A 9,259-nucleotide genomic window follows, 5' to 3' on the forward strand; every position below is an offset into this window, starting at 1 on the left:
ACTTCCCTGATCCAGAGAGATTCTCCAAATTTACATCAAGGCCCTCTGGCCCCACATAATTATGCTCCACATTAATGCCTTGAGATGATCTGATCTGGCCCCCACAACAGACAACATCCGGGCTGCTTTGAGCAGGCTCTCTCTCCTTCTTGGAGACAGCACCAGGAGTGCAAAAAACCTCATCATTAACGAGAGGCGGCTCCTTTTCCTCGGGACTAGAGGACGAAAAGTCATTAGAGTTTCCCATGCACGTAGAAGGTGAACGGCCTACTTGACTTTTCGGATTCCCTTCTTCAGAACCAAACGCCGATGAAACCTCAAATTCCGGCGACAACTCCGGAGAACTACCAGCAGGACAAACGTTGTTCAGAAATTCCGGAACCCATTTGCCAGGAATTTCATCAACCCACACTTTTATCCTATGCTCTTTCCAGCAGAGATTGAACTCCAAGGAAATCAGACTTCCAGATTGAACCAGAACCGCCAAACGATCATCCTCCATATTACCACTTCGAGGCTCCGCCTCCGACTTCACCAAAAGCCTACCGCAGCGCTCGCCAATTTTATTAAAAACGTGTCGATCCCAAAGGGATAACGGGACACCCCGGATCTTAATCCAGGCTATTCTATCATAAATCGGAGGGACCCCCTCCCACACATACAACCTTGAGAACCACTTTTCCCAGTCGTTCACTTTAAGAGTTCGAAACTCTTCTGCTTCCTCCGGGCTGCTGAAGCATAGAAGGACCTTTAGACCCCCTAAGTATCTTAGTTGGAAATTTTCCTCCATTATGCCAGAAAGATGGCTGTTCAACCTATCCAAATAATCTATTTCCTTTACTTCTCCGATAAGTGACTTAAACTCCCACAACTTTTTGGCCTCTGAGTTCATCGGGGGAAGCATAATATCCGAAGTAGGGGCTGAGCAATCTTTCGAGCTTACCACTTTGGCATAAGATCTGGCATTCACGGAATGAATCTGGCCAACATACGGAGCCTCGCTATCCATCTTCAACCTGCTGAACACTGAAGGTTTATCCCCTGAAACCCGGCGATCCAAAACAGGAGGGAAGTGACCGTCTAATCTAGAAAACACCGAGGGACGAGATTGATCCTCAATCTTGGATCCATCCCTATTGAATCTAGCACGATTAACCCCAATCACCGCCCCTTCAACTCTCACTTCTTTCAACTTTTCAATCCACCACTCTATCTCGGAAACATTTGAAAGTTTAATGAAGCCAAATTTGTTCCCCGCTCGATCTCTCTTCGCAGGGACGAACGCGTCTTCTAGGTTGTCCAAATGCTCAAAAGCCTTCCAAAGTGTAACTTTGTCACATGAATCAGGGAGATTCGAGATGAAAAACGAGGTTGCATTCCTCAGTCTCGCTTCCCTAGTAAGAAAACTCCTTTCTTGTCTATATGCCTGTTTGTTTTGAATCGTATTCCAATCATCAGCACCCCTTTTCCAGACCCTCTTACCCATCATTCCAGAACTCTCCTCTCCAAGAAAACAAATGAGCAGAGTTCCACAGCCGATAGAGGTGTTAATGGGATTCGAACCAATCTAGCTAAACTATACTCAGATAGCCGCGATCAGTATCAGACCCGCTAAGCCCTCCGGGAAGCCGGGAAATCTCTGTGGGAAAGGAGAGGAGAAACACGGGAACCAACAAGACCTATTATTAGCCCAATCTTTTTTGTCTGCCACATTTGAAAACATTAATTGCATATTAAATCAAGTTCACAGGTATTGCATATCGGTCCAATTATAAAAAGGTTTAGAAGTAATTCATTAATTGTTGAATGTTTTCGTGATTGATATTAAAGGGTCCAATCAGATTTCTATTGATATAAAAGGTTGTCGGCTACTTTGGTGGATAATAAATTGTTTTGGCTTGTTTCATTTGCAGTCAATTAAAACAAAAGATTCGGCCTTATCATATCAATTGGATTACAAGTCATTGTCGGCCACATATAAAATAACGGTTCAATAAAAGGATTTCAATAAAAGGCCCAATCAGTATTATGTGAAATGTAGCGGCCCAATGAGAATTTTTATAATGAATGCATTTGTCAGCCATCATTAGATTGTAACGGTTTCTTTTATAAATTGAATGGATTTGTCTTTGTGGAATGATGAGATATGTTGTTATACATAAATATCGTTCAAAGAGAAAGCTTTTAGGATATGATCAAGTTGGCCCAATTATAAAAGTTGTATAAAAAATTCATCATCAATTGTTAGACTGTTCATGTGTTCAAATTTGCGGTCCAATCATGACATTTTTTGGTTCTAAATTGATAAAGTAATGTTGAGTGCATGGCCCAATGAGCAGTTAGTATTTGATCAAGTTTGTAGGTTCATTTTTATAAAAGAAAGCTTTGCATGAAATCCGATGGGTATTGAAAATCTTTGTCAGCAGACTACAACACTTGCGGCCTAATCAGTTTTTAGACTAGTCGACAAAAGAGAGGTGGTTCATTCCGTTTAAATTCAAACTCGTTCAAATTTGTGAAGTATTCTAAAGGTCGGTTGGAAGTCAGGCAAGGTCGTTTGAAATTCCATCAGTTCGTTCGTAGTGAATCTTGTCGTTTGAGTTTGATCTGGGTCATAGCAGTTCGCACGGTGTGTCAATTTTCAGTCCGCACAGAATTTTCATCAGTTCGAGTGTTTCAGTTCGCATAGAGTATCAGTTTGTTTCAGTTAATTGATAGGTGATTAAACTGATTGTGTTTTGTTTGTTTGTGTTACGTCAGGTAAATTCAAGATCATCAGGAATTTTTACGAAGTGATAAAACTCATTTGAAAATTCGAAGAAAAATGGACGAGGATTTTTACAACGCATTCGCTACTCCGAGTACCCCAATCACTGCTGTTCAAACCACAATGCTCGAAAACGAAACAGGGACGATGCAAAAGCCTCCCAAACTAATGAACATCGAAGAATTTAAAGGTTGGGAAGGTCGGTTTGAGAATTGGGTGCAAGCAAACTATCTTGATGCATGGGAATGTGTCGAGACAAAATATGTTCGACCGATGAATGATGATGAAGAGCCTGTTCCGATAAAAGATCTAAGTGCGGATGCTAGAAAGAAGTACAAAGATGAGAAAATGATGCTGAATCTTCTTCAACAAGCAGTGAAAGAGGATATTATGGTGCTTTTGCAACACAATGGAACGTCATATTCGATTTGGAAAGCTATACGTTCAAAGTTTAGAGGAAGTGAAGAAATGGTTAAAAGCAAAAAGTCACTTCTAAAGAAAGAGTTTGATCTTTTCCGTGGTTTAAAGAATGAGAGTACACGAGAGATTATTGAACGTTATTGTAATCTGCTTGCCAACATGAAAAGGTTGAGTATTGAGAAGAGCACTGATGAGTTGATAGAGAAACTTGCTGATGCGTTGCCCTATGAGACTTGGGGCACATACCTTATGATGCTCAGAAACAAGAAGGGTTTTAGCAATCTGACGCTCAGTAAGTTCATTGAAAAAATAGAGGCTCAAGAAATGGAACAACGGAAAGTGATCAGAATGAAAGATTTCGATGGTGAACAGGACATCGGGTTGTATTATAAGGCAGGAGTTAATGAAAAGAAATCTTCAAATCTATCTCCTAAGGTTGAGACTGCCTACAGTGCCAAGAATTCATCTGGAAGTCCATCATCTGGATCAAACAGCAAAACCAGTTTCACACCATTTTCATCTTTTGATCCAAATATTTCAGCAACTAAAAACGGAAGAAAATTACAGTGTAACATTGTATTAAATCTTGAAAATGATCAAGATTATTCTGAGGAAGTTGCCAAAAACCAAATGTCTTTGTTAGGAATGGTTTTGGAATCTTATACTTGTTTTGTTGCAGGTCGTATCGGGAATCCAATGTTAACCAAAGAAGATTACGACCAGATAGATGCTGAAGAAATGGAGCTGATGGACATAAAGTGGTGTCTGGCTAGTGTTTTACGGAGAGCTGAGAAATTCAAACAAATCACGGGGAGAGATGATCTTCGTGATGCGAATGTTTCTACTTTAGGTTTTGACAAATCTAAAGTCACTTGTTTTCGGTGCAGGGAAAAAGGACACTTCAAGAGGGAGTGCACTAACCGAGAAGCAAGTGAGGCTCAAAATCCATTCAACAACAATAATGATTACTATCGGAAAGCCATCTACCACCAAGTTGGTCAACAATCATCTCAACAACAAAAACATCAAGCTCAAACTGCACATGGAAGAGACGTAATTGAAGACACTGGAAAAAGAGCTTGTGTGGGTAATAATGATAGATTGTATGGAAAAAGAAGGGATGGTAGTGCTTTGATAATTGATCAAGATAATGAGAGATTACCAGAGGGTTTTAGCTAGGCTAATTTCACTTGGGATGATTATATCCCTGATCAAACTACAGCTTACTCTGCTTTTACGGCAAAGGTTGTAGATGATAGTGATGATGATACGGAATATTGGGCAAGAAAATATAAAGAAGATATGAAGCTGCTTGCTGAAAGTGACAGTGAAGATGAAAAAGCCAAGAAGAAAAAGAAAAAGATCAAGACACCGGTGAGTAGTGATGATGAAGAGATGCCGGTGGTGAGAAGGCAAAAGGTGACAGAAGTGCCTAAGTTTAAGGTTGAAGAAAAAGTTGATGCAAAAGAAGTTCCTGTAAAATGTGAAAATTGCGAAGCTGTGAAGAAGCAGAATAGCTCTTTGATTTACAACTTGAACAGTCTGAAGGAGTCGTATGATGTGCTGAACAAGACAATGAATCAGTACAATCAAACTAGTGAAGAGCAAGCTGTTGCTATGAAGACACTTCAGGGAGCGTTTATGACAAAACAAAAAGTTGTAAACAATTACATTGAAAAATGTGCTGCTTTAGAACAGAAGCTTGAGCTGCAAAGAACTGAAACAGAGAGAGTGAATCGTTTGTTAAAAAGTTACTCATGTACTTCCTATGTGATTGACAGGATTTATCCGACGGTTGAGAGCATGAAGGTATGGGAAGATGATGAGGTAACTGAAGAGAAAGAAGTTGGAAAAGGTGCTGATGAAAAGACTGCTGACAAGAAGAAGAATGACAAGAAAATCGACACTGAAAAGACGCCATCTGGTAAGAAGAAAGGTGTTAGTTATAACAAGTGTCCACCCCCGCTGGAAAATGGATATTTGCCCAGATATCCAAACGATGAAAGAGTCAAAAAGGCCACAAATTTACAGTGGGAGTCAGAGTCGTCGGTCAATCTTCCAGAAAGTATTGATGTTGTGTTTACATCATCTGACACTCATCAACAGTCTCAATTAATGAAGAAAGTTGTGGATCATGTGTTAGAGAGTGATGATGTGGAAGAGTCAAAGTCTGGGTCATGCACACAGAGTCAAACAGAAAAACAGGGCAAATTGGTTTATGATAGAAAGTTTTTATTGTCAAAATATAATTTGGATGATGGATTGTTTAAAGTGGCATACACTTTGAATGATTCTGACAAATTATATTCTGATGAAGAATTTCCAATAAGAGGTGTCAAAACTGAATTGATAAACAAGGTTTTCGTACTCACAGAAATTAATATTTCTGAAATAAAAGGCTTATGTCTTATTGAAAAACCACGATATTACACCTCAAGAGTTCAACAGAGATTAAATAAGAAAAAGAATTACAGTTCTGGTTCAGATTTCCAAAAGAGATCAAACCATAACGGTAATTTCAAAAAGAAAGGTTTAGGTTTTACTCCTACAGAAAAACAGAAAAATGAAAAATATGTTCGTGATTTTAAATCCAAAATGTCATTTGTTTCAGGTACATCAACTGATGAAGAAGAAAAGACAAACTTCTGGAAAGAATCAAACAATGAGTTTCTGATGAAGAAGCAAGTTGAGTTGAAGAAGATAACTGAGCAGAAGAGAGACACGAGAACCTGTTTCAAATGCAACAATGTTGGACATATTGCCCGAGATTGTTCTAAGGCAATACAATCAAAACAGGGAGTATTTCGTAAAATCAAAGAGAAAGTGTTTGCGTTCGAATCACCACTTGATAGAACAAAATTGTTCAAAGATTCTATTTTTGAAATTGGTGAGAGTTCGAACAAGTTTTACAAGAAGAGAGCCAAACCTGACAACCAGAAATGGATTGTTAAAAGGGTTGGTGAAATCTCTAGCGATGATTCTGATGGATCAAAATCAGAGGAGCTATCTTCGGGCGATGAAACTGATTCCACAAAGTCAGTTGAGCCACAAGTTGTCTCAAAATGTGAAGCTGATGTAAAAGTTGAAAAATCAGTTCCGATTGTTAATGATGAGGAGTTTCCATTACTTCGGGCTGAGAATTATAAAAAGAAAATTGGTAAAGTTGAAATTTCTAACCAATTTTACCATGATGAACAGGAATTTGATGCTGAGAAGGTCTTTAACCCCAAGGTAAAACACATCTTTGGCAAGATGATTGATCGAAAAGTCAAAGGGGTTAAGGAATTTTATGAGAAGAAAACAACGAAAGAAAAGGTTGAACCATCCCTGGTTTGTGACTGGGATGGTACATATTATGAACAGTAAGTCTCAGGACTTGCCGGAGCTCCCAGGTTGGTAAGCGTGGAGCATGAATCGGCATCTTTCTTGAATTTTATTCGGTAACGTCAATCATACAAACGGTAAAGAGGTTTGTTTATGTTTGTTGGTTATAATTACAAGTGGTTAGATGATTTGATTGCATATAGTAAATCAAGGACATTAATTTGTACTTGTATTTTACTACTTTTGGTTGGAAAACAAGATGATGAACCACATCTCCGAACATTTGTTCGATAAATCTACAAGTGGTAAAATCAATCAAACTTATTTTCCGGAAAAACCATTTTGATTAAAACAAACTTAAGTGTTTTGAAATCTAAATGGGAAAATAGTTTGTTGATAGGGGGAGTTCTGATTGTTTATGCCAAGTGAATGGTGATTTGAGGTGATTTGATATCGGTTGTCATGTTTCTGTACAGTTTGTTTTCATATTTTCGTTAATGTGTTTGCATTTTAGGGGGAGTAAGAAAATTTCAGAAAATCCAAAAACATTAGAAAATTTGAAAAAACCAAAAACATGATAAAATCAAATACGAGTTTTGTTGTGAAAAAGAGGAAATGATAGTACATCAGTGGACTATCACAACATGCTAAAGAATTGGAAAGTCAAAATGTGATAAACGATATTACTGCGGATGTGTCAGTAGATTTTCGCACATTTAGTAAATTGAAACGAGATATAAACCTAAATCAAACTTGCTTGATTCGTGGGTAACTATTCTTGAATATATGGGTAACCCCCGAAATCTTGTTTGAAAGGTCCCATATTCTGAGATACTAGGTCTTTATACTCAGTGATATCTGGGGTATTATCCCGGGACTTCTGCTGTATGGAAGTACTGACCTAGTCCCCGGATAATACTTTTCGCAAAATGCTTGAAACATAGCATCGCCCTCAGCAAGCTGATGAAACAATAAAATTGATAGTCGCTGCTGTTGTAATCAAAAGATCCTCTGAAGGGGACACACCAAAAGTCGAGCCGTCATCTCTCTGCTGAACGGAAGTTCTGACCTGAGCTCTCACGGTTTCACATCTACCCCTTTACAGATATCATCTGTGGTATACTCACCTGTAAGACTGAATATTTGGGATCTGGATACAGGAGTATATTCAAGTGGAGTTGTAACACCCCCAAAATTCCCCCTACGGAAACCCCGCGAGGCGTGTTACGCATCAGAGTTCGAGCCACCAATCACATTGAACCAATGGTAAATACTTAAATAAAACATGTCATTAATTACTGGAATAAAATGTCAACATGTCACCAATTCCCAAATATGTTGTGTAGCGGAAGCATGTAATAAGTCGTTTAGCAAATGTTTTATAATAATAATCAAAATCAATGTATTGTTTATAAATGAATCCAAGAGTCTCGATCCATGACCACTCCAGCACTCCCAGATAGCAAGTCCATGTTCCAAGGTTAACGACCTACAAGCATGCAAACAAGTGTGTCAGACTACGCTGGTGAGTTCAAGGTTTCGTTAACGTGTTTTGTTACCAGATGTATGTTAATGCGATTCAATGTTGTGTTACGATGTTGCTCATGCTAGATACTCCAGGGAGTGTGCCCATATGTATCCGGGGAGTGTGCCCCTTAACAACCCCAATGCTCCTAACCGAGCATTGGTAATGATCGATCCCATGTACAATAACCAAGACCCAATTTAATTGTTTACCCAAAGGTTCCCTTCCAAATGTTTACTAGTTGTCCCAAACCACCGGGACGCATGCTAGAGAAATGCAATGAACTCACCTTGGTTTGCTCGGTAAGATACACAAAAGGTTCTTGAATTAAAGATGGTCAACCACGTCCTAACAGGGTTACCATACAAGTCAGGTTGGGTTCAAGTAAAGCACGTACGGTTACACAGAGTTAACACGTTACAAACACGTAGAGATCATGGCAACACTTAACAGTTAAGCAATACAAGTTAACAGTCATAACATATCCAAACTTGTACGATTTAATAAGCCCTTAGTTCCTGGCCCAACATCATAAGCGATTCAATGGCATATACGGCCCAAATAACAATTAACAGCCTTGTACGATACAAACAGTTGTGCGATTACGATTTGGGCTGCTCGGCCCAAATGACGTATCAGTGTGTGTGGCCCAACATCTTGTGCGACCAGCACCCGCTTGTGCGATCCACAAGATGTTGTGCGATCATGCTTAACTAATTCATCTTGTGCGTTCGGATTGGGTTGGGTTGTGTGTGCTTGTGACTTGGGCTTTAAGGCCCAATAGTTTGATCATAACTTGTGCGATTCAAGATAACTTGTGCGTTCAGATCAGATCTTGCGACTCTGGTCTTGTGCGATCGGTTATAAGCTCCGGATTTCATGCAATTCGGTTACAATTAAATCAAGTTTCCAAGTTTACAACAAATCAACTTAACAGTCTCCCCACGAATTGTTTGACATCCAATCGATCAAATCATAGTTTTTCACATAATCCATATGAACCCTAATTATGTTTATGGCATTCAAACAACTTGCAATATTCAACCATCCGATTAACTCACATAACTCATCCAAACAGTTGTGTAATAACCCGAAAACCTATAACATGATAATCAACCTAACAAGCATCACCAAATACAACTCGAATCAAATCATCCTTATACAAAAATCGATTCACAGGAACTTCATTCAAAGCATACATATAAGCCGATTACCATCATTCA

The sequence above is a fragment of the Helianthus annuus genome, chromosome 15 (assembly GCF_002127325.2).
Source record: "Helianthus annuus cultivar XRQ/B chromosome 15, HanXRQr2.0-SUNRISE, whole genome shotgun sequence".
NCBI lineage: Eukaryota > Viridiplantae > Streptophyta > Magnoliopsida > Asterales > Asteraceae > Helianthus > Helianthus annuus.